Source organism: Lepisma saccharinum, chromosome 11 (genome assembly GCF_977018435.1).
Source record: "Lepisma saccharinum chromosome 11, izLepSacc3.1, whole genome shotgun sequence".
In the NCBI taxonomy this organism is placed as follows: Eukaryota; Metazoa; Arthropoda; class Insecta; order Zygentoma; family Lepismatidae; genus Lepisma; species Lepisma saccharinum.
Window position 1 is genome coordinate 15,684,904 of NC_139239.1, and position 26,867 is coordinate 15,711,770.

General features: G+C 38.8%; 1 protein-coding gene across 1 annotated transcript in view; it reads right to left on the minus strand.

The window, feature by feature from the left end:
* LOC145995381 (uncharacterized) overlaps window positions 1-26,867 on the minus strand; it is a 419,963-nt gene that overhangs the window by 127,952 nt on the left and 265,144 nt on the right. The window contains exon 4 of the mRNA XM_083131984.1: window positions 18,283-18,341. The gene's annotated coding sequence lies outside the window, so the exon portion shown is untranslated. The remainder of the gene's footprint in view (window positions 1-18,282; window positions 18,342-26,867) is intronic.

The following is a 26,867-nucleotide window of genomic DNA, read 5'->3' on the forward strand; positions in this document are numbered from 1 at the left end:
TGAACCCAAAGGTCGAGCACGAAGGAAAAGTTGTGTAATCATTTAAGGTAATAACAAGGTAATAGAAGTTGAAGGAAATGCTGGAATAAATTATATCAGAAATTGAGTAAAAACCGTTCTTATCACACATAGGGCTATCAGATCACTCTTCAGCGGAAAGTAGGACAAATTGTCTCCAAATGTTGGACACGATCGCATTTCCAGTAAATATAATAGGTTACTAGAACATCTTAACATATAACGAGAATATGACACATCTTCAGCTCAAAAATTAATATTGAAGTGAAAGGTTGATTTAAAAATTCTTCAACTGCTAACTAATAGCACAGCCGTACGTGATTTCAACTTGTGTATGCAAGACAGAACGTTTTTCGTCGAGACGGGGCCAGGAAGGGAAAAAAATCCATGAATTCGGGAAGGAAAAAGTTCACAATTTCGTAAACAAAGTCTGGAAGTTCTTGTTTATTGAAATGTAAAAAACTGCTATACACTGAAAAAAAAACAGAATTTTGTGCCTTGTTTTACCAATAAGGACTGAGGGCCCCACAGATGGCGAAGTGGTAGCGTCATTGCCTTGTAATCAAGGGGTCCCGGGTTCGATACCCGGTGGAGGCACATAGCGGTTCAGATCCCACTATAAAACTGTAGGTCCAGTCCCGATTAGCCTTACTGTGCATAAAGTGGACTTAAAACACCAAATCAATCAATCCAATAAGGACTGTTTATGTAATTTCTGGAATGAAACTTGTTACTTCGAACAAATTACCGACACTTATTGTATCGATAAAACTTCACAAAGTAAGCATTTTTATACATATATCTGGACCTTTCCGGATCTAGAAAATCGGGAAGTAATTTCTGAGCTGGGATTGTAATTGCTTTTCCGAATATCCAGTAGCAACCATGCACACTCTTTGATGTAAGCATACTTCTTCAAGGAATCACGTTATCTCAGACTTCCCTCAGATTTTCTGTTTCTCCATCTAATTTGAAGTTACGTGATGCCCAAAATACGTATAAGACATTTGTGATTTCTTTCAAATTCTTCCGGAGGCCAGACACAAATCTAAAATCTAGGACACGTCCGGAAATAAGAATGCTTCTTATAACCTCTTTTTATTTTCTTATTAGTGTCGTTTTCCTTTCACCTTTTACTAATCGCGACGACGAGGATGAGTGATATAATAGAATTGATGAAGGGGCACTCACAAAGAACACCCATACGCACGACGGTATTCGAACCCAGGACATCAGACATCGTAGCACACTGTGCTAACCACTCCGTCACGGACGGAATTCTTATTGCCCTAATCGATCCACAAGCATTTTCCCTATCTTTAACTACACACGAAACATAATGAACAATCTAAATAAACAGGTGCCAGTTCACACTCTAACCGTAAAAAAACATGTGCACGTGAAAATGCAAAATAATATTTATTTTTAGGTAGTTGTGATTTATTATTGTATATTAAAGAAATATATTAGTGATAAAATGACGGAAGTAGAGGAACATCTCCAATGAAACACTCATGCCTTATGGATATTTGTATTTCTTGCCGAACAAGGTTCCGAGTTCGAGTTCCAACCAAAATGGGTCCATTGTGTATGTTCATTCATGTGTTTAATGTAATCATAAATCGTTGTCATGAATAATTTAACTTCAGAGGAAGAAAACTGAGAAAATTACTAATAAAAACAATAACAAAACAAATTTGATCTTAAAGCCCTGGCTTTGCGCTAAATATTCCATCACGGGGACTGGCACTTTACGTAGGTGTAGACACGCTTCGTACAATTTGATGATATCGCGATAACGTAATGGATGTGCAGCCACTTAACTGAACGCCCCAAAATTCCCATTTTATTACTAAATTCTAAATTAGCATAATATCACAGTTTACCTATTCATAATATGCGCCGCTTTGGTGCACTTTGTGTATTGTTTCGTTGGTTGGTTATTTTAATTAATGTTGCATTAATCAACATCAGGTTAATCGCGCCAGGCAAACTGGAGGGAAAATGACAATGAAGCAGAACGAGGAGGGCCTTGGTTCCCGATTAATGAAACTTTGTCTATCGCCGCGTGAAATCGATGAAAATGTAACTTCTTGATTTTGCTTATTTCATATTGCTTTTCTAGCACTTGCGTCAACAAAGGCGATGAGGATAGGTAATTAATGAAGCTATGAAATGGATAATAGGACATGATGATCCATGCCTTACACAAAATTCTAAGTTGGGACTAATGAATATCGATTCGTTTTATCATTTGTCAAGTAGTTGTTTTTAACTCCAATATTTTTCAAGGACTTCTGGGTTGACAGCATGTGTGTTGCGCGATGATGATTCGATGAAAACCACAATTTCAGTGAACTTTCTTGACAATGACTCTAATATCAGTAAAGAGAACATATCCTTACGAGTAGCTGTTGTTAAGAAACCAATTCCTGAAACTTTTTCTGCTGGTCTCACTGCAACCAGCTGTTGTTTGTTATGGCTGGGCCTGGGGGTATGACTCACGCTGCTGTCAATAGCTATTCAATCGTTCCCGAGAAGCCAGGTTCACCAGGAAAACCTAAGTGACAATTTTGTTATTTGGGTTGCATAGACAACAGTCTCTAAGATGTTATGATATCGTAGGTCTCGTGGCCCAAGAACTACTTTCTCTGACTGTACTTCGCCAGGTATAATTAGGCGCTACGGAAGGCACTTAATAAGCTTCATTTTTTCTGACCTATGTGGCTCACTCTTTTAGTAAAGTGCTAGCGTCTTTGTGTTCCTGAGCAAGGCGAATATATAATATATTTTCATGGTTTATTCTCAGTTCAATCTCATTGCCGTGAGAAACCAAAAGGGGTAGAAAAGCAATACACTAATATCTCTATTATTTATTTGCTTGCGACTAATTTTGGGCCTAGCTGGTGGCGTAATGTCGTCACCTTGTAATCAACAGGTCCTGGGTTCGATACCAGGTAGATACATACTGATTCAGATCCCACTTAAAACTGTAGGTCCAGTCCCAACTAGTTTATCTTGAAAAAAACTGCTGTTTAATAGCGAAACCTACTGTTAGTCATTTTCTGGAGCATAACGCATTTTGCAACTTCAACTTCGAGTTTTAACTTGTTTGCACTCGTCCTTATTTCACTAACTAAAGTAATAATGTACTTTTTATTCTTTGTCCAAGAAAAACACTTTTTTGGAAATTATCTAAAAGGAAAAAAGATACAGTAGGCAAATGTTTGCGATATATGTGTAAACTGGACTTCAAATGAAAATTCAAGCTTTGGATGAATTTCACAGTTTAGTATTGTTTCGTTAAGGTAGAAGACATATTCGGACAAGAAAATGAAATAAAGTGTCTGAAGTTACGTCCCAGTTTGGTTACAGTAGCACACAGGCACTAAACACCTTTATTTAGAATATTTCCCATTACTACCGCGTATCTACACTATGTCCCGAGAATCTTTGGAGCAAGCGAACGAAGACAAATCTCAGCACAGGCAGTGAGTCAAAAGTGCTCGACCCATGAACGCGTGAGAGCGCAAGTGAGTGCATGGAGGGGAAAACGTAACTTCGGCTATCAGCCGTTTGCATGGGAATAGTTCAACTCACAACCACTCCGAGCTTTCAGTACGGTAAGACGCATTGTGTTTCCGTGTGTTGCTGTAAGTGAAACGCACCTGCCTGGGTAGAAAAATGCCCCCAGTAGCGATATCAGAATACATTCGTGTTCAAATTGTCACTTACGTGGAGGAAGGTTATTTTTATCGTCAAGTTGCCCGACGAGTGGGTGTGAGTGTATCTGCCGTGTCCAAGACATGGAAACAGTATGTGGAGACTGGAGGCATCGTCGATCGTCCTCGCAGTGGTCGTCCCTGTTCGTCCACCCTAGCACAGGAGCGCTATGTGCGAATTCTTGCACGGAGAAACCCCGAACGCACTGCTGCAGACCTCAGAAATGACATGTTCGGAGCTACAGGTACATGTGGCCCCACAAACCATTCGCGATCGGCTCCATATTGCACGGTTCCATGCACGACGTCCCTGGAGAGCGCCCCCGTTAACCACGACACGCCGTAGTGTGCGATATCGGTGGGCTCAACAACACCACGACTGGGACATTCAGCGATGAATACGTGTGTGGCGAGAGTCAGGTAGCATTGCTCGAGCTCGGTATGTGGTGGAGCGGCATCAACAGGGAGGTGGCTCAGTCATGTTTTGGGGTGGTGTCACGATGGGACGTCGCACGCCACTGGTTGCTGTCCAAGGGTCTATGAATGCTGTCACATATCGGGGCTGTATTTTGGAACGTTTGTTGCGCCTTTTCTGCTGCTGTGGGAGATGCTTTCATGTTGCAGGATGACAATGCTCGATGTCACAGGGCGCGGATTGTAGGAGCGTTCATCGACAATGCAGGTATTACTCGAATATACTGGCTCCCATTTTCCGAAGACATGAACTCATCGAACATGTATGGGACAGGCTGAAAAGGGCTGTCCGGAAGCGTGTACCACCTCCCTCAACACTGAACGACCTCCGAAGAGCGGCAGAAGACGAGTGGGATATGATGGACCAAGAGTTCATCGACAGCCTCATCAGTGGTATGCCACAACGTGTGAATGACCTGAGACGTGTACGAGGAGACGTTACTCACTACTGAGATGGACCATGTGCTATGCAGAGATCAGGTCATGTGCTATCTTTTTTGTTCCATTTTCGCCATAATGGCATACTTTGTTTTTTCGTCTGTCACTTGACTGGGATTGTCATTTCGTTTCACTGTACTGTAGTCAAAGATTTCCACAAATAAACTATTCATTTTTTTTAATGACGTCTATACCTCGTTTTCTTTCTCTAATACCCGGTACTGTGGGTGTTTCCAAACTTTTTTGATGTGTATACTTTGGTCTGCCGTTACGCGGGGCAGAGTGTACCGTGTGAAGTATATTTTCGAAAGTTTTCCACGTTCAACCGCCATCTTGAAACTCGTCGACTTCTATGAAAAGAGAAACTCCTCTTCCAAAAAAGTGCAACAAAGTGAATAATTTTAATCACGACTCGTGGAAAATAGGCGCACTGTGCGACAACACTGCCTCCGCTCGCTTGAGAGGACCAAATGATGAACCAATCCCAGGAAGGAGTCGAGCATCACTCCAAACCATCCCCGCATCACCGTCCGGATCACAAATTGAATAAGGAACGGGCGATGATGGGCCTGAAGTGCGTGGGAAGGACGAAAATGGAACAACCCGCCCGCGGGATGACGTCACGCTTTTCATCATCCGACAACGTCGTCTTCACAATGACAGTCATCCAGAAAGTCCGCTCCCCGGAACAGCTGATTAGGTCCGCATAAATTTACAACCGCGAGAGAGGAAGTTCTCTCCTTCGATTGCTCTTAAGAAGTCGAACAAGCGTGTTCTGATGGTTAGGTAGAAGAAAATTGCATTGCAATCACATGGAAATATCTTTGGCACTTAGTTGATAAGCATTCAAGAATCAGAAATACGGATACGCTTTTCATATGCTCATATCCTTATATGTTAAAGAACTCTATACTCTTCCAAGTATCTCATTGCTACGATTCCAAGCAGTAAGCAGTGTGCGAATTAACGGAGAGGCGGGGGGGGAGTGCTGGGATTAATCCCACAAAACATTTTATTCCCGCAAAAGAAAATTATTTTCATCCCTGCCATGAATATTTTTTACTTCCCTCAAGGAAAGTGGAATCGAAAGGATATAGTATACTACAAGGTGGCCCAAAAAAATGTAACCAAACACATAATACAACGGTTCTACATTTCGGTTACCTTTTTTTGGGCCACCCTGTATTTATTATTAACTGTGAATCCAACCCAACTGAAAAATCGTTCGTGCCTATTAATACTGCAGTGACTAAATATTTCCACGCCGAAAAGTATATAGCCTTGTGGATTAGAGGAGGTCATCATTCTGCAACTGACAAACCTCACCGAACATTTATTTAGGTGCTCACAAGAAACTTGTGGGTAGGTTAAATAGAAATAAAGTTAGAACCTCGCAATAGAAATTTTGCAAAGTTTTCTATGTTACTAGTTCGATAGCTCTTCTTGTGTACGGTTTTTGGGTTATATTATAATATAAATATGCTGTTTCTAAATTACTTATAAATCTATCTATTTATCTTCTATATATATATATATATATATATATATATATATATAATTGGATGTATTGTATTTGTATGTGTGGATATGTATATTTGTTTGTTCCGGCATAACTCTCGAACGCCTGGAGCAATTTCAACCAAACTTAGTACACGAATCACTTGCAATCTGGAAAGAAATACTGTTGGGGTAAGACACGCCTGGCATCCCTAGGGGTGGGGTGGGAAGGGGTGACATGTAAAAATAATCGAGAACCACCGATATTAAATTCCGCACAAACAGACATCCGTGACTCTATGCAATCCGCACAGCGATAGTATTTCTCGGGTTGTCTAACAATCAGGCTGTGTTGCGAATGGAATCCATAGTTTTCGTGTCACTCCCAATGCTGTTCAACTCCAAGTTCATCTCCTATCGGCATGGGGAGTGAGAGGGGTGAAAAATAAAACGCCACAAATGACCTAGATTAGTGTCGAATCCACAGTTTTCGGAGTCGCTAAGCTACGTGGAACATTCATGATCACATTTAAAATTAGTTACATTTTACACTATAGTTAGAATTCATTATTGGTATAAATAAATACCCAATCAACGCCGGGTAATCAGCTAGTGTTATCATAAGATTTAATGACTTAGATTAGAATCAATGCTCTAATGTACTTAAATATGCAAGGAAATAGTATAGTTTACTAACTGACTAGAGACATATATTTGAATTTGCATAACGAAAAGAAAAACTATTTGCTAAAACCAAATCACAAGTACGCCACTGAGTGGGCAACAGCCCCCAAAAGCAAAAAACTTGATTCGCATAGTGCATGAGGCATTTAACCTTTCACAAATACTGTGTGTGTGTGTGTGTGTATGTGTGTGTATGCATGGGTGTGTATAGGAGTTGTCGAGGACGCTGCGTACAAGGAATATGCGTACAAGCAAAATTATTGGATTTAGAGTACAGGGGTGAAATTCTGCATGGGTGGGGCAACACATATATTGCTGGAAGTGGCAGGTGACGTGGAATTTGATTACATATCTGAGGGAAAGGAGGTCAATTGCTACATGCCATTTTACAAACGTTCTCTTCATGCTTTATTTAGTCTTAGGACTGGCAGTTGCGTAGTTCTACCTGCTGCGTAGAACCTGTGTGGTTTGCAACTGGAGGTTTAAGACTTTATTTCTATTAAATTGAATTGTTGTTTTAAGTCCACTTTATACACAGAAAGGCTATTCGGGACTGGACCTGCAGTTTAGAGTGGAATCCAAACCACTATGTGCGTCCACCGGATATCGAACCTGGGATCCTTTGATTACAAGGCGACGACGCTAGCACTGCGCCATCAGGGAGGCCCTTTATTTCCATTATTAAGTGTGTAAACAATACATTGGCTAAAAGCAGGTAATTTGGGTGAACACAGAAACATCCAACAGCTTATGACGTCGAATCTTCAAGTCATACCACATGAAGACTTTCAAATGTTTGTTAACCGTTCCAACTGATGTATCAATGAATGTCCCTTGAGTAAAAAATAGGTAATGTTCAAACAATTTTGTTTCATTTAATTTGATAACGACTGTTATTACTAGTAGTCAGACTGTGTATATTAGAGTGAAATAGAACATGATTGAGAGTAAGATCAATGTCAGTGCAACTCTTACTGCAGTATTCGGACGGAATTCTCTCGGAAAACACACTAATTATTACCACACAACGTATGTGAAGACATTAAACATTTATAACACCATTAAGCCTTGTTTCCATGATTATGAAAAAATATAAATATGCTGACCAAGGCAGTAATTTATTTTATTAAAGACATAAACTAAACGTAACGTTTCAACCTTCTAGCAAGGTCTTTTCAGACTCTGTATCAAGTACAAAAGTAACAAGATACAAAAACAGGGCATTATATATACACAAACATTACTCCCTCCAGACTATTAGAAAGTTGTTCTGGAACTTTCTAGCAGGTCGCTTTCCCTTGTCAACTGTACTTTCACCTAAAAGGCTAAACATATTTACTTCCATATAGAATGTAGTTGGGATTTATATCTCACGCTCTTTTCCTTCATTTTTCTTCCTTCTCCTCTCCTCTTTCTCTCTTGTCCTTTCCACTCTTTCTAACAAATTCTTTCATTCTTTGTTTAACTTCAGGCCCCCATTCCAGTTAATTGTGTTTTCTTCACCTTTCTTTTCTATTTCCTTGGCCTCCTTCCATTTTCTCACTAGCATTCTCTTCTCCCTTCCTATCTGCTTATTATCATCCCACTCTATGTCATGTCCTGTTTCTCTCGTGTGTTTAAATATCGCATTTCTCTCTCTCTTAAGTCGTACATCATTCCTATGTTGTTTCAACCTGTCTTTCAGTCTCTTTTTCGATTCTCCTATGTACACACTCGGACATTCTTTACATTTTACTTCGTAGATAATCCCTTCCTCTTCCTCTTCTCTGTTTTCCTTTTTCTTGTTTGCATTCTTCGCTATTGCTAAGATGCCTCTCCCTCCCTTCCTGTAAGTTTTAATGCCCGCTTTCCTAAGCACTTTGCATATCTTTTCTGTGGTCTTCCCCATACTCCTTATTCCAAACCTTCTCTCTTTCGCTTCCTCTTTTTCTTTCTCTTCCAATTCTCCCCTTCCTCTTTTCTTCCTTCTTCTGTTTATGTCCAGTCTATCCTGCTTCTCATAGCCATTCTTTTCCAGCTGTTTCCATAGGCTATTTATTTTGCCTTCTTTTTCACATTCCTTCGTGCATATTTTCTTTATTCTGTCCTCCATATTCTTTTTAAAATTTATTTTTGATATCTCACTTTCTAATAGTCTGGAGGGAGTAATGTTTGTGTATATATAATGCCCTGTTTTTGCATCTTGTTACTTTTGTATTTGATACAGAGTCTGAAGAAGACCTTGCTAGAAGGTTGAAACGTTACGTTTAGTTTATGTTTTTAATAAAATAAATTACTGCCTTGGTCAGCATATTTATATTTCTTCATTAAACATTTATCTCAATATGCGATAACTTTCTACGTGAATTTCGTTCGCGGATAATACGTACGTTCTTATGCTATAAGTAGTATCCAGTCGTGTTGTTTGGTCCACTGAAAATAACTTGTCCTCACTCACTGACTCACCAACGATAGGCACAAATCCCTAGACCTAGAAACTTGAACGTTTAAGGGTACCTCCCTTTATGACGTAAGCTTCCACCAAGGTAGAATTTTTCGAAATTCACCCCTTAAGGTGTTTTAATTTTTCATGTCGATCAGTCTCAACCCCTAGAACATACACACCAGAAAGTTTATGGGTGTTTTCCTCTCTATCTTACACACACACACACACACACACACCAACCTCTGTTACATAGTAATAACATAATACACTACGAAACCAGAGGTCTCAAGTTCAAACCCTGGATAGGTATGACTAATTTCATCATTTGATCATTTAATCTTGTCGTTATGATTAACCCAATAGGTAAACAGTGACGTAAAATTAGCAAAGAACCTAAAATGACAAGAATTTCACCGACATAAATAATTGTGCCAGAGTAGAATTTCCTATCACGACAGCGCGATGAAAGAATTTGTGCATCTCTCCTATAGGCCAGACACTAACTTTTCATCTTCTAGCTGCCCAGAAACTTTAATGCAAATAATAAGCGGCTATTTCTATTGTAAATTGTAGCTTTTCAATTCAGGTCTAAAGCAGAAACGCCAACGCTGGACCCAAACAGATATTTCGCAGCGACCACATGAATTTTATATGAAGAGGTCCAGTAATGAATAAAATATTCACCTGCGGCAAAAAAAAATCATAGTTGCCACAAGGTGTAATGAAAACTGCAGCCCCCGGGACCTCTCTAGTGATGATAATCAAGATTTATTGGCTCGTACGTTCCAGGTTATTGCCAGGATAAAAATGGCAGACCTGGATTCACTCCTGTATCTCAGTTTCAGAGCTGGAACGGCCTGCGTTTGGGCGGCAGTTTCATCTAATGCTCGTCGTAATTCATAGCAATTGTTGGCCGCTATTATGGTCACTACAACAGTACGGTGTGCAATGTTTCTAGATAAACGAGATTTTTTTTAGAAAATATATATGCATATATGGCGTGTTATCTCTTGATCATATTTACTACTACAAGTAGGTTATTTTGTCACTAAAAAGGTTTGTCTCTGGCCGGATTACGTAATAAAATATGGGCGGACTCTGCTGAAATTTTATTAGAGTTTTTTACAAGCGCTAAAGAGAGATCCAATTACATTTCTGTAGTTCTACCAAAAAGAATGTTGCTGTGATATCTCGAGAATTTGTAGACGGAATTTTATGAAACTCTGTGTATTAAGATGATGAGGGACAAATGAACAAAGATTTTGTTGTAGACCAATACATACACATGGCATATATGGTATAAGACTTACACTCTGTCTCGGGAATCTGTGGAGCAATGGAGCGCATAACGGTAGAGAAGGGGAGAAAGCGAGTGTTCGGGGAAAAGCAGTGCGCGGTGCTGCCAACGGCTGGTAGCTGCAGTCGCGTTTTCCCCTCCATGTACTCGTTTGCCCTCTAACGCGCGCATTGGTCGAGCTCTTTCGCGTCACTACTCACTACTTGATATTCCCTAGACAAAGTGTAGTTTCTAATAGTTTCCACACAATGCAAATAATTATAATAGCCATAACTCTTACGCATAATATCATTGAAAGAAACACGATGTTGTTTCTTAGGGTAAATTCTACGTTATATAAACAAATTATAGCCGATCTCCGTCATGGAGTGGCTAGCATTGCGCGCTACGAAGTCAAGGGGTTAGGGTTCAAATCCCGACCTGTGCATAGGCGATCTTCGTGCTTGTCTCTTCATCAATTTCGTATCATCCTCATGGTTGCGATTAGCCAAAAGTCAAAGAAAAAAGACACTAAATATCAAAAATCGAATCAAACAAATTATAAACATTTTATAATTTTTAACGAAACGTTGACAACAGCAACTACATGTGTATGATGAAATGAAAGATAATATGTAATAGTTTATTTGTTTTCTGTTAATTTCACATACATCTGTTTGATATATTTGTTAGTTTAAATACTGTTATTTGTGTTGATTTAAATTTGTAATTTTTGCAATATATTTGACTTTTCAGTGGTTCGAAACAATACGCTCTTCTTTGCACCACGAGAGGCCAACAGATTGACCACAGAGATCACTTGCATGTAGGATTCAACAACCATACTCTCCATTCATTTTATAAAGAATCGAAATAGGTCGAAATTCGGTCAATCTGTTCATTCTCATAGTCTCAACAAGCTCCCCCTATTCTTTGTATATGACCTCGAGAATGTATCGCGTGGTTGTGGCATGACCTAGCCCCTCTTCAACCTCGCTTAATTGATAATTTCAGCTTCAGTTCTAAATTCCCAATATCTATATACAGGGTGTTCATAAAGTACAACAATAAACTTCTGGCAAGGGCGGTTCATAAATTTTGCATTTCTGTGTGCTCTTCTAATATACACATTCTAAAGCTTATTCGTAGCCAAGAGATTACCGGAACTAGGACGTCCTATTTGACTGTACCCACACATTTCTAAACCTTGCAAGCAATATATCTAATTGAAAAGTTCCGTGTATGAAAAATACTAGATTCAAATTACCTTGGATCCTTTTTCTAAACCTCAATTCCTGTCTCAATGGAAACTCAAGATATCTGGAAATATAAAGCAATTTTCTGGTGAAAAGAGAGAACCGTCTGCATTTTACATGAAATCTGCGTGTCCCACTATTCACTACATCTGGTCGCCTTTCGAGAGAAGGTTCCATAATATTATATTCACATCGGAGCCCACTCCTGCACAGAATGCCTGTCCACGTCAAAAGAGAACACCCGGAGAAAGGCAGCACGAAACATTTATGATGCCTCATGAAGGAAAATGGCGGGAATATTCTACTTTAAAATTTCTCCCGCACTTAGACACTCATCGTCCTGACCCCACCCTCCCTTCGTCAACCCCCATGCCTCCCCCAAACCACCTCTCTTTCATTTTTCACTCTATTGTTTAACTCTCGGGGTGGACCATCACGTTTCAAAGGGACGGTGGTGTGTTCTGAAAGCATTGCTCGCTTTTTTCCCCATTATTTGAGCAGTTTTCAATGAGGGTTCCATCCAAAGCGGCGATTCTCGGGATGGGGATGGGGGGCGATTATTGTGAAAGGAACAGTTGGACACAGTGGAAGAAGTAATGGAAAATGGGGCACAAGGTCCATCCGTATGCTCTACCTTCATCAAAACGTCCTTTGTCCGATTCGTGCTCTTTTTTTTTGGAGCGTGTGCATGCGTGTGGGTGTCATCGTACAGACCGAAAGACGGGGAGGAGGGGATGTTATCTTCGTCTGACAGTTCCTGCCTGGAACTGGTGTGGGTGAAATTGTGCAGAAATGGCCCTCTCGCCATCAGCATATCTGGGTCGTTGTCGACCGCCTGTCTCTTCGGTCCGTACAGCTTTTCAAAAGACGGTAAACGTTTAAGTTTGAAGTTGCTACAGCTTAAAAATCAAAACAAGATATCTAAATAGACACAACGAAATATATTAATGAGAAATTCCTTGCTTGTTCCCCCAGCAAGAGCGCCCGCAGAAGGGGAACCAGGGGGACAATTGCCCCTTGAGATATAAGGAAAATCTTGAAATTGGTGAAATTGTTGCGTGAAAACACGAACATACCAACTCAGCAATCAAATACAGAAGTTTTAAAATAATTGATTATCCTACTCTGAACGCTAACTGAGCATTGCTGCAGTATTTTTCTCTTAATTTCAACACAATTCGTGTCTTTGTATTGATTTTTTCGGCAACAATGACACCTTATCTCCCATTGTTGTATTTGCTATGATCCTATTTTTTTAAGACGACATGAAAAAGTACAAAAAAGACAAAGAAATGCTCATCAACAAAGTGATAGACTTTTATGTAAGGAAGCACGTCGAATCCAGTTTTTATTTGAAAAGAGAATTCAAGTCCAAACTTGACAGAAACACCAAGGTATTTTCTATTCAATTTCAATTTTATGATTAAATAATAATAATAGTAATAATAAAGGAATCAGTTTTTTATTGCTGAAGGGCAACATATGAAATCGTACTCTAACCCCCCCCGAGTCCAAATTCGAAATTACTAGCTGGGAGGATGCTGTACGCAGGTGTATGGACCAACATGGAGAACATGCAGTGGGTGGGAATGCCTATGCAAATTATCCTAGTGGGGAGGATACTTTATAAGATTTTATTTTAACTGGGGGATAGCATCCCCAACGTTACCCTCTCCCCCTGAGAAAAAATCCTGCATTTGCCTTTTTTCCTCACATAACGAATAATCGATATATCGTTTCGCACAAGATCATTTTCTCATTCACATTCATTTTACTTTATTTCCTTGAAACACAACTATCTCGGAGACCCCTCATGGATGAATATATGTCCCGGAGCATGCGTTATGCATGTGGAACCCCTCCAGCTAGGGACATTTAGTCAAAGCCTTCCCCACCTGTCTGACTGGCATCAAATTATCATAGAAACATACTCGCAGCTATCCTCGAGGCTCGAGCAAATTCCTTCTCCAACAATTCTCACTTCAAGAGCTGGTTACGTCAGCCAAAACGTCCTCAGTAACCAAATATACAGGGTGCTGAAAAATGTTTACAGCAAATTTTGGGTGTTTGAAGATACCATGAAAAAAAGAAATGGTTTCCAATAAACATTACCTCGAAAGCGTTTAGTTTCGGATCTATACTAATTGCTTAGAGCCTATCCTGTATGTAGGCAACACAACACAACATATAATTGCACTGGCCTAATTTTCAGGGGCGCGTGACAGTATCTAACGATGGCTATTTGAGTCAATACCAGCTTGTGTGTTTCGGTCATATATTCAAGGTTCGATTCGCGTGTTCCATGGCATGTCTAATGTATGTTGCCCTATTATAGTATGCCACAAATGTTATATGCCGAATATGGAAGGTACAAAACAAGAAGCAACTCAGAAAGGATCCTATCTCAGAACGCAACCAAAACTACACTTATGTTATTTGGGTTGCATAAATATCAGGCGTTGTGCTGAATTTATTCGAACGTGTTAATGTAGCAAGGGAAGCTGTGAAATATGAAAGAGTTGTTGTTGAGTTGGTGTTTTAAGTTCACTTTATGCACAGAAAAGCTAATCGGGACTGGACCTACAGTTTAAAGTGGGATCCGAACCACTATGTGCCTTCACCGGGTATCGAATCCGGGACCCTTAATAAATATGAAAGAAAAGGTAACACGTTGCGCTTCTTGTTTACGAATCTTTGTCAAACTGAGAAGAAAAATAGAAAGCAATCTCTAGCCTTCTTAAACCCGAAGGTTCATGGCTGCAGCAACACAGGCCGTACATCTGTCCCTATCTTCAGCAAGATCTATATACTCTTTTCCATCAGTACCGATTTTCTTTAGGTCTATCTCAACGTTGTCCCTCCATCTTCGTCTTGGCCTTCCTACAGGTCTCTTACCATCAGGTTTCCCAACAAGAATCCTGTAAACTCATCTTTCCTCTCCCATTCGTGCCACATGGCCTGCCCACCTAAATCTTCTTGATTTAATTATTCTAATAATATCTGGACATGAATACAAATTATGTAGTTCTAAATTATGTAACCTTCTCCACTCACCTGTCTCCTCATCCCTTTTAGGTCCAAATATTTTCCAAAGGATCTTGTTTTCAAATACTCTCAATTTATGTTCCTCTTTCAATGTAAGGGATCACGTTTCACACCCATATAATACTACAGGCAAAAGTACTGTTTTGTATATTTTAACTTTTAGTTTCTTAGATATTAAATAGAAAGATATTAAATAAGAAAAGGAGAATGAAATAAATAAAGGAAAGACAGAGAAACTAGAGAAACAAAATAGATAAACATAGAGAGAGAGAGAGAGAGAGAGAGAGCAGAAAATATCAACTAGAAAATAAAGACAGAAAGGACCAGAGTTTAGTACTTATATTTGCTATTTTACGTCGCATTTCTGCAGCTTCTAGATAATCGCGACTATGATAATGAGTGATGATTAAATTAAATTGATAATGGTGGGTCCATTACAAAGGACACCCACACGTCCCTGTCAGTTCTCGAACCCGGGAAATTCGGTGGCCAGATCGAATGTTGACCACTTATGTTGCTGTTTGATATACGACTAAATTGATATAAACGTGCAAAGAAATTAGAACATGTTTCAAGCCAATGTTATATTCATTGCTTAATTATGTAAGTAGTGGCAATTTTACAACAAAGTTTAGTTCCTGACACGTATCACAAGCACAATTTTTGCGGTAGTGTAAAGAAAAAAATGTCTACTTTTTATCCAACTGTGCTCGTCAGCTGAGGACAGAAGTTTTTAAAAGTCTGTGAACTTTTCTAGAACGCCTTGAAACAATTCTGCAAACTCTCAGCTTCTTAAAAGCCAGTGCAATGCGTCCACAAATATGGTAAATTTCTACTATGTATTCTGTATTTGCACTGATACACTGTACAGTCAGCGGCAATAAAAATGGGACACCTAGATCCTGAAATACTGCAAGGCGTTATGTGTGTTGCATAACTCTATGGCGGTAGTAGAAACTGTCATTGAAACTTTTTTCAATAAAACCCACTAATTTCCGTAGAGCTAGGTGAGTGTATATTCAGAGACTATACTCAACATTAAAAGCTGGTAGCGATAAGGGTGGCTGAATTGAGAAATCCAATGTAAACTAAAATCAGCTTCATTATGGCACGTGATGCTGATTGCGTTGGAATGATTAGTTCTCCAAGGATTATCTCGTCCAATAGCAGAGAAGAAAGATGATGGGATTAACTGTAAACAGTGTGTCCTCAAAAAATTCATATTTCTATGCGGATTCACGTATGTGGACGTTGAATCCTGATTGTGTGATTTGCCTACACGTTTCTCGAACTGAGGAACGTTATCCTCTATCATGGTTTTTAAAGGAGATGAAATACTATTCTGGTAGGTGTAGATATTAAAGGTGACCATATAATTTTGAGTATGTTATTATGCTCTGTATGTGTGACTTGCAGTGTTTCCATCCGAGATTAAATTAGACTAAAACATACTTTGTCTCTTTAAGCACACTTAATATTTCACAACCTGTCCACTTTATGGTCTTTATGACAGTTAGGAAAGTATTGCTCAAGGTTAGAGCAATATCGTTTGTACAGTCACCGGCAATAAAAATGGGACATCTAGATTCTCGAATACTGGCTTCCATTTATGTGTTATGCGTGTTGTCTAACTATATGGCGATAGAGTAACTTCAAATTGAAAAGTGTTTCATCTAAGCCGGTATTTCAGGATCTAAGTATCCCATTTTTATTGCCGTGACTGTACATTGTTGGTTTGCAGGTTTGAAAACATACTCTCCGATTTGATTCGACAATTCATTTCTATTTATTATTTTATGGTTGGGTCCTCAAATAACTATATTAGATTGTCTCATTCGATGAGTCCTGATAATTTGAGCAAGCTGGTTTTATCGGTATGCTGCCTGACTGCAACGTAGGAGACATGTGTTCGAATCCCCAGGGTGCTGATCTGTGGTGGAAAGTGTTTCGTCATTGTCTCTTCATAAAGCTTCTTAGCTGTGGAAAAGACGGCCGGAGCCTGGTGCAGATCCCATCGCTTCCCGTATGGCCGAGATCGAGATATTGTCGAGCCCTGCTACCACGTGTCTTCATGGTAAGATGCAACATTAGTGATATACGTTTATCTTTTATACTAGTTCTCTTATACAATAAGCTTTGTTCAAATACCGTACCTGTTTCGACTTTCGTATTGTAAACAATAACATTTTGAATTCCCAACTTACTGAATATTACTGTGGTTCTCTTATTTAATGACGCTTATTTGTACAGTCATGGGCATTTTTGAGTTGAATGATCCCATTGAAAGTCATTGGTGTTGTTACAATACATAAATTTCCGTGACCGTACCATTCGCTTGACCGTGCCAGCGGAAGAAACGAGGCGGAAGAAGATGCTTACTGTCTTAGTTAAAATCACAATGACAGCCGTATTAAACCCAAGAAAGCTTCTTTCTGGATAACCATCTCTGGATTTGAACCTGTGACATCCTGAGTACGAGTCTCTCACCTTAAGACGTTCGATATTGATATACCCTTTCTCTCAATGAAATTATTTTCTAATTTAGATAGTTCTCGTATCATCGAGAGCAAGGAGAGATGAACAAGAAGATTAGAAACATAGAGAAGGATGCTATGTCTAGGAATTTCACCTTCCCTCTCTCAGTATCTTCATTTCTCTTTCCGAAAAGATGAGACTCGAATTCAAAAACACATATCGCACATTCCCTCGATTACACTGAATGAAATCCGAAGGACATGCACTTACGTATCGCCACAGAGAGAAATTCGCTCTTGCAGTTCCCCCCTCCCACCAGAGAGAAAAATCAATACAGAGAGGCACGCTGCTCAACAGTAGGTCCCACGTTCCTATTTTACCTCATTCCCACCAACCGGGACAGGGAATGGGCTTTAGAACAACTCAGAGGAAAACCGATAATCAAACAATCCACAGGAAACCTGATAGCCAATCTGAGCTGTGTTGAATTGCGTTAGTCGAATTCTCATCTCCTTCCAGAACTTGGGTCCAGACAAGGTGCAGACATTTTAATAGGGTCTTGTACAGAGTGCCACAAAAGTGAGCCAATCATTTTCACGAATCATGGTCTTGCATATTTCAAATCTCATAGCATATTATACAGGGTATCCCAAAAGCGAGTCAACCGTTTTGAAGAATCATTAGTCTCGTAGATTCCAATGCACATATTTAGCATCTTATACAGAGTGTCCACAAAATGAGTCAACCGTTTTGAAGAATCGTTCGCCTTTTCTCACTTATACCTTATCTTCAATCCAGAACTTACTATAAACCTAGTTTTAACTTGAAATTAGAAAATGAAAATTTAAGTCATGAGAGACTAATTCATGTAAGTGTGTTGAAAGATGGAAATACTAATTGGCAAAGCCAAAAATTTGCAATTTATCAAACGTAATAAATGTACATAGAGTAAAATATATATTGTCCACTTACCTCGAAGAAGTCCAGGCCTTGATTCATTAGGCTTCCTTATGGTCGTCAATTATAAACATCTGAAACAAATAAAACAATTTATTGTAATATTATTTCTGGATAGTAGCACTAGCACTACGAACTCATTCTCACGGAAACAATTAAACCTGAGCAAACTCTTTGAAGAAGACTACAAAACAATTTTTTGCATATATTTATAAAAATTAACAATATATACTACTCGTGCATCTAGAGACACACTGGAAAATGCATAAAGATCCTTACTCTGCCGAGTCATTTTTCACGTAGCGATAAACAGAGAAAGAAAGAAAATGATAGGAAATTAAAGGAGAAGCTACATAGAAAGAACCAGATAAATGGACAAAGAAAGGAAAAGTGAAGTTACAGAAGAAAAATAGAAAGGGGGAGAGAGAAAGAAAGAATGAAAGGGCAGGAAGACTGGAGGATAAGAAATTGAAAGAAAGTGATAGAAAATACAGAAAAAAAGAAGAAAGAGAAACTAGGGAAAAACAACAACAGAAATGTCCGTGTAGAAAAAGAGGAAGAAAGAGAAAGACATGGAGAAAATTGGGAAGAAAAAATGAAAGGACCAGATAGAGAAATAGAGAAAAAATACAGAAAAACTAGAGTACAAGAAAAAGAAAGCAACAAATAGAGAAGTAAAGATAGAAAAACAGCAAAACTAGAGAAGAAAAATTAGAAAACAAGAAGTAGAGAAACTAGCAAGGAAATATATAAACAGAAAAAGATAATGATGAGAGGGAGAGAGATAGAGAAATTAGGAGAAAGTTACAGAGATGAAGAAATATAAAATGAAGAATACAGAGGAAGGCGAGGAAGATAGAGAGAAAGAGAAACAAGGAAAGAAAATAGGCAAATGGAAAAATAGTAAAATACAGATAATATTGTTAGCCATAGCGACGAAAGCTGGTGCACTTAAATATATTACCAACCACATCCGAATAAAATTCTTCAGTAATGCCACTGCAAGGAATCTTAGATGGCGACACCGTAAGTTGCCCCATTAGTTCATACAAGCAGAAACACGAGCGAAACATTTTTTATTCCGGTATGTTGGTTGCGCAAACTTTCCAGAAAAAATCATCCCTGAACAAAATGAGTTCTGTGATATTTCTAACAATTTCAGTCACACTTTTCCCGCCTTTTCTGCCCGAACTAATGAAATGCAAACAGGGACTCGTTTCTGTCACTGCACACCGTTCTTACTGTTAACAAATGTTGGAAAATTTAAATCTCGAGATAGAAAGAGGGGCATTCCTCCCCCTTAGCCCCCTCCTCTTTCTACCCTTCCCGGTGCAGAAACAATATTTGAAGTTTTAGTTGGAGAAGGTGAGTTCTATTCAACTAGCAGTTTCAAAACTCCAGTATTGAGGGAAATTAAAATTTTGTTCACTCGGGCGTCCATAATTCAATTAAATTGAAATCCACACAGAGCTCGCATAGATTTAAAAATCTACATAATGAAATGTTTTCCGTGAAACGGGGAGGGGGGCAGGGGAGCGTAAAGAAATTCTAGGAATTACTTGGGTGCTAACGTCATATTTTTTTCTTGACAACTCAAGTGCCCGTCGAAATATCCTCAAAATGTCTTTGATGTCCCCCTAAAATGTTTTCGTTTGCACCGTCGCAAAAAAAAAGTTTATACTATTTTTTATTACTCTTCAAAAGATTCCGCAACGGAAGGGTAAACGCTCACCAAAAAACCTATTTGGGAAAGTGGAATTCAATTTTCGGTCGGATACCCACTGTGTGTCTTTGGAAGGAGTTGGGTGTTTCCAAAAATCATTTTTGACCAGGAATCTTCATTACAAGTCCAAGAAATGGCAGCAGCTTGAAACAACATAATTCAAATTTGCATATTGATTGATTGATTGATTTGCTTTACTTTACTTCACTTCGCTATTTGTGCCACTTTTGGCTAATTGCCAAGTTGGAGATGAGTCATGACATGATGAAATTGATGGACAAACATGCATGTTTCGGCCGGGATTCGAACCCGTCCCGAGTTTGTAGCGCGATGTGCTAACCACTCCGCCACGGGGGCCGGCAAATTTTGTATATTTTTTTTAAAAATGGCAAAATTTAAAATAATTGTTTTATGAAAGCATACAAAATAATCGTGATAGAAATATTGATAATGTAAATGGAGAATGAAAGAAAATTATTAAAAGTGAAGCGATCTGAAGGATTACATGGATGCAACGAGAGCAAACATACAGCAAAGGAAAGGAAAACAAATACACCAGCTGTGAAACTAAAAGCTGTAAATCGAAAAGAAAAATGAAAAATAAAAAACCGTCAATGAGATAAACAAGAAACATGCCCTATTGAATAAAACAGACAAATAAAACAAAAGTAAGATAATAATTAAACAAAAAGAATTGAATAAATGAAGGGAGACGAGCAAAAGAAACTAACTATTAAGAAAACATAACAAGAATTCAAAATAATAAAGGATCCACCCATCCTCTAATGAAATTAGAGCAATCATGGGTAAAGGCAGCCGATCACATCACCTCAACAATGGTCGAGATCGTGAATGTGTGGATCCATATCCGCTCATCTCTCCTCTATGTGCCTTCATGACACGGGGAAAATACACCGCCTTTTATGTTACTCAGTATTTAATGTGCGCTACGTAAACTGCAAATTATCCGTGTACGTATACAACCCACTACGTACTCAGAGAAGCATGAATCAATACAGGTTCAGTACCGCCTTGTGCAGCTAAGTCGTTTTATTGCTGTTGCATATACCATTATTTGACCTAATATTAGCGAGTTCAGCTAAACAGCTCTTCACTAATTTCAATATTTGAGGTTGCATATCATTTTTTGAGCTGACAGTAGTGGCTAACAAAAGTACTGTTTGGTGAGTAATCTCATTGCAGAAGTATCCCAGACATTTGTCGCATTGAGTTATCCGTTAACTGCACTGGAATCTGCATATGTGACGCAAATAACCTATTGTGTTTAAACTTCAATTATTTCAACAAATATATGCCTCTAAATTTTTAATTTCCATATCGATATTGGTGAAGTGTTACTGGTTTTAGAAAGTATACGTCACAAAGTGAAATGTATTTCGTAGAATGTTTAACGGTACTGTTTTCAAATCCACGGAAAATGACATGAACAGTGAAGGTTCCTATCATGTATAAGCAATGACAATAACGAGTCAAACCACTGAAAGCACAAATTGGATTTACACTCTATTACTGCATGTTACATTCGGTTTTTTTAAGTCATTTCCAACAATTTCGAACGTGTATAATTACAATTAACCATCGCCACATGTCCCCCCCCCTCCTCTATCTTTCTCTCTCTTTTTTTTCTGCAGAATAAAGCAGAACGTGCAGACATCATTCAATACAATTCATTTTTAAATAACGAGTGGTGTTTCAAACATTGTGATATAGGGTGAGCATAAAGTATTTCCCTGATTACAAACTTCTATTGCTAAAGAACTATGCTAGATACAGAAATGCGGTTTCCTAGAAATGGTAGCTTAACTCATAATGTTTTGTTATCAGTACACTTCAGTACACTTTGACATGAGCTACCTTTGTTGCCCTTAGAACGTCCAGGCGATACTCAATTTCTCTCCATGTCCTTGCCAACATCTCTTCCGTCACCGTCTCTATAGCATCCTGTATTCGTGTCTGAAGAGTTTGCATATCAGTAACTGGTGAAATAAACACTGTGTCCTTAACGTAACCCCATAAAAGAAGTCAAGAGGGGTTATGTCCGGCGAACGCGGTGGCCATGATATGGGACCGTCTCTAACGATCCATCTGTATGGAAAGGTGTCATGCAAGAACTGGTGAATAGTTAACTCCCAGTGTGTCGGTGCACAACCCGTCGTGCTGTAACACGACATGTGGGTTCTCCGACCCCCATATCCGGACATTATGCCTTGCTTACTTTCCCAGATATGTGAAACGTTGCTTCATCTGAAAATTACGCTACCTGAAACACAAGAGAAGGGAAAGACTTTATGTTCACCCTTTGTACTATAAGCAGTATTTTAGTTCTTCTTTTTAAATTTGGGATTAGGCTAATATTAAGGCTTAAGTTTCAGGGGCTTCTCCAGAAGGACCTAGATGAAACATCAAAGATATTGCAACGAGATAAATAGTGTGTGTATCAATTAGCGCAATAATTTTAGGCAAAATACAGAACCTTCCAATAGTGTAAAGCTGAAAATTGGCGTAAGAATTACTTTAGATCTCCCTGAATAAGATACTGTAGCCCCCTAAAACTTCAGATTTGCATCAACCAAAAATGGCTGCTGTTTTATTTTTGATGACATAATAGTTTTCATTACCCATAACAATTTGACACCAACTGTAATAGAATGTAACAAGAGCAAGTTAGCCGGACTTCTCTTTAACGCATATTTTATGAAAATAGAAATCCTAGCCTGCAAATTAGATTTTTGGAACTTTAATGACGTAATTTGACAAATAACTCTGTAACTATGGGACATATAAAAAACAAGGTTATTACAAAAAGGAAAGCACATAATATTGCAAGTAGGTGCAAGTTGAATAAATTATATTTCATAATGTGGAAGGTATGAAATAAAATATACACATATGATGACAAATCATGTCAGTCAACTGTATAACCAATTTATCGTAATTGCATGAACTTTTGTTTGCAGTAATATTAGATTAGCTTGCCCGGAGACCAAAGGTGGCTTCCGCCCCCTTGTATCCATCTTCAAACTACCCACCCCTACCTCACTCCCGAAATAGATAAGAGGAAATATTAATACTCTGTCCCGGGAATGTGTGGTGCGAGGGAACAAAAATAAGATTCTGACTGAGCAAGTGGTGAGTGGAGAGAGCTCGAGCAATGAACATATGAGAGACGAAGTGAGTGCAGCTACCAGCCGTCTGCAGCAGAGCGTAGTGCTTTGCTCCGTCAACTAGTTTCTCCCCTTCCCTTACGTTATGCGCGGCCTTGCTCCACAGATTCCATAGACAAAGTATATATCGCCCCATATTAGACAACAGATGAAATGTGGTAGCCGTTATTTTGGGTTGAAACAAATATGGGATTTCGAGGTATGTGTCATTCCGTGAGGTCCAAAATAACTGTTCTGTCAATTTTCAGTTTTACACTATATTTTGCAAAGTAAAACTCTAAAATTGCTGGGCTAAATAGAAACTATCGTAACAGAATAGGATCCTGAATAATGTGATTGCCCTTGGTAGTAGTTAAGGATCTATCATAGATAGATCCTGTTTGTCAAAAAGAAAATTTTTTGAAACTAAACGTGCTCTGATTTTTATATCCTTAACCTGATGAAATCGCTACTCCTGTTCAGGACCTGAGATAAAGATACAAACAAGGTTATTTCTGAACAAAGTTCTTTCCGTGATACGCTTGACTTGTTCCTCCTAGGGATCGTCCCAAACTAGGCCTTTTTTCTTAAAACAAAGATGCTCAGATTTTTTTGTCTTGTGCTTCCAGCTACCGTCACCAGGGCGAGCGAAGATCGAAGCCGAATTACAGAGAAGATAGGAAATATATTGTTGTCCCCCTTTGACTCAAATTGTGGTCATCTCAGCGAGATAAGTTGAAAGCGTAGGTTAATAACAGATCTCCGAAGACACTAGGGTTCCTGGATGATACGAAAGGAGAGTCGAGAGCAGTGTTGCAATCTGAGAGTATTAGTTTCCACATTTTCTGCAAATGCCCGACCCTGTGGCCGAGTGGAGTCAGTCTCGCGCCTAGCGCGGAACAGGTAGGTCGTGCTGTACGAGCTCTGTGCTTTGATTAAAAGTGAAAGTTCAGCGCGATATCGGTACGTACGTGTGGGAGAGGGTGTGCTGTTGAACTGTGCTAGTGAAGAATTGGACAAAAGTAAAATATAGAATGGATCGCGAAAATACGATACAAATCAGTTTTGAAACGGGAACTTTGAAACCTAGTCCTTTGGAAGTACATGAATTTATTCATGATAAATTCAAACTGAGTGTGGATGAAATTGCAGCCATACAAATTTCCACGACGATTAAATGTGTATTTTTGAAATTAGTGCGTCCGGGAAAAATGAGAAAAATATTAGAAGAAAATACTGGTGAAGTGAATTTTTATTATAGTAGTGGAGCTGTGACACAAGTAAAACTGAGTGATGCGAATCGAATTTTGAAGCCGGTTCGAGTGTTTAATCTTCCTTTGGAAGTGCCAGAACGACAAATTCTTGAAAAACTGAGTGAATATGGGACAATCGATGAATTGAAAGCAGAAACTTGGAGTGACAAATTTAGGTACAAAGTGTATAATGGGGTGCGTCAGGTTTTGATGGCAATTAAGAAGCCAATTCCCTCCTTTGTAAAAATAGGCCAATATACGGCACATGTAGTATATAATGGTCAAATCCCGACTTGTGAATGGTGTGGTAGTAGTGATCACATGCGGTTTAATTGTACCTTACGGAAACCAACAGTGTTCAAAGTCATGGGTCGTGCAGTTCGGTCCTATAACGAAGCAATTGCACCGTCTACATCTACACACGAAGATATAAATGTGAGTCAAGAATCAGCACAACTGACTGTGATAGAAGGGCTTCAACAGGGAAAACATATACAGGAAGAGAAAAATATTCACAAGAATGATCAACAAACTTTGACCAAGGAAGGAACTGAAGAAAATATGCAAGATCAACCAAAAGAACCTGTGTTAAATGTTCAACTTACGCGACAAAGTGAAGAAATGTCCCTGGATACTATGGAGCAGAAGAAGGATGGACCACTAAGACGACAAGAAGACATAACTAAAGTGCAAGAGGAATCGAGTGATGAAGTGCTACAGAGCAACAAGGAGAGGAAGCAGAATCAGACCAAGCAAAAGGACTTGAGACAAGAAGCTAAACAGGAAAAAGATTCGGAAACTGATAGTGAAAGTGGAAGTGTCCAAAATAGTACGGGTCGTTCGGTTTCCGGCTCACAAAAACGACCAAAGAGTATAAGGAAAGTGTCAGGCAGCAATCGGACGAAAAGACGATCATTGCGACATGTAAAAACAAATGTCCAAGACATGGTTATTGATCCAAGTCCGATAGGCCATGAAAGTTTGTGAATACTGGATACAGGTAATCACTTTAAGATTAGAAAATAGTATTATTTGGAATGAATATTTTTATATGGACTGTCAGAAAGTTAATGATATTGTATTGCGTGGTGGTAGATATTTATGGATTAAGCTATACAAAGGGAAGGGGTATTTGCTCCCCCCCCCTACTAAAATAATATTGTTAGTGTGTTTGTTAATTTTTGGTGTATAACATTAGGGGCATATAAAAATAGTGTAAGAATTATTACTCTTAGATGGGGCAAAGGTGGAAGTATAAGTATTGGGAATACCCAATCCCAAAAATTTTGTTCATAGTATTTATGATGACGACCCTTCGTTTTGCTACAATAAATATAAACAAAATGAAATCACTTACAAAACAGGCGGCGTTAGAGGACTTTATTATACAAGCATCATTAGATATTGTCTTTCTCCAAGAATGTGGACAAATGAATTTCAATTTTTCCCCAACGATAAGAGTTCATAATAATGCAAATTTCCAATCGACAGGAACAGCTTTGTTAACACGTAATACGGTTCCCCTCACAAATGTGGTATGTCATCCTAATAATAGAATCATATCAGCAAAAGTTGCAAATGTATGGATATATAACATATATGCTCCATCCGGGTCACAGTGTAGAAAACAAAGGGATGAGTTTTTTGCGCAGGAAGTTGCTGTTGAAATGCAGGGTAGGAGAGAACACATAATATGTGGGGGAGATTTCAATTGTGTATTGTATCCGCAGGATCAAAGACCTGGATTTAACACGTCGAATTCATTGCAAAAATTAGTAACTGGCTTTAACTTCACAGATGTCTGGAGTGACAAATGTTTTGGGCAGAGGGGTTTCACGTATATACGTGACAATTGTGCATCCCGTTTGGATAGATTTTATGTCACACCCACATTACGTCAGAACGTAAAGTCCATCAGTATAACACCTACATGTTTTTCAGATCACAGTGCTGTCATTATGATGATAAATGTGGACATTCCAATAGTCCCGAGAGGGTACGGTTGTTGGAAATTAAATGCTTCAATTCTTAATGAGAAAAATTTCCAACAAGCATTTAATGACCAATGGTCGAGATGGATAACACACCGTCTGAGGAGGATAGATATAATCCGCTGGTGGGAGGAGATTCTCAAACCGGGTATAAAAAGATTTTGTATCAGTTACTGTAAGGAACGGTCGAGAGAGTGGACAAATAAATATAATTTTTACTACAGGGTATTGCGTGAACAAATTCAGCAAGCAACAGACGGAAAAAAAGTGCAAACTGAAGTCAAACGTATACAAGCTGTATTGTTAAAAATGACTGCAGAAAGGCGTCAAGGGGTCAAAATTCGTAGTAGACTTCCTCATTTTGACAACGATGAGGTCGCTTCTATCAGCCATGTAATTCATAAAAGAAAAAATGCTAAAAGACAATGTATTAGTGAAATATTTGATAATGGGGGAACAAAGATCAATT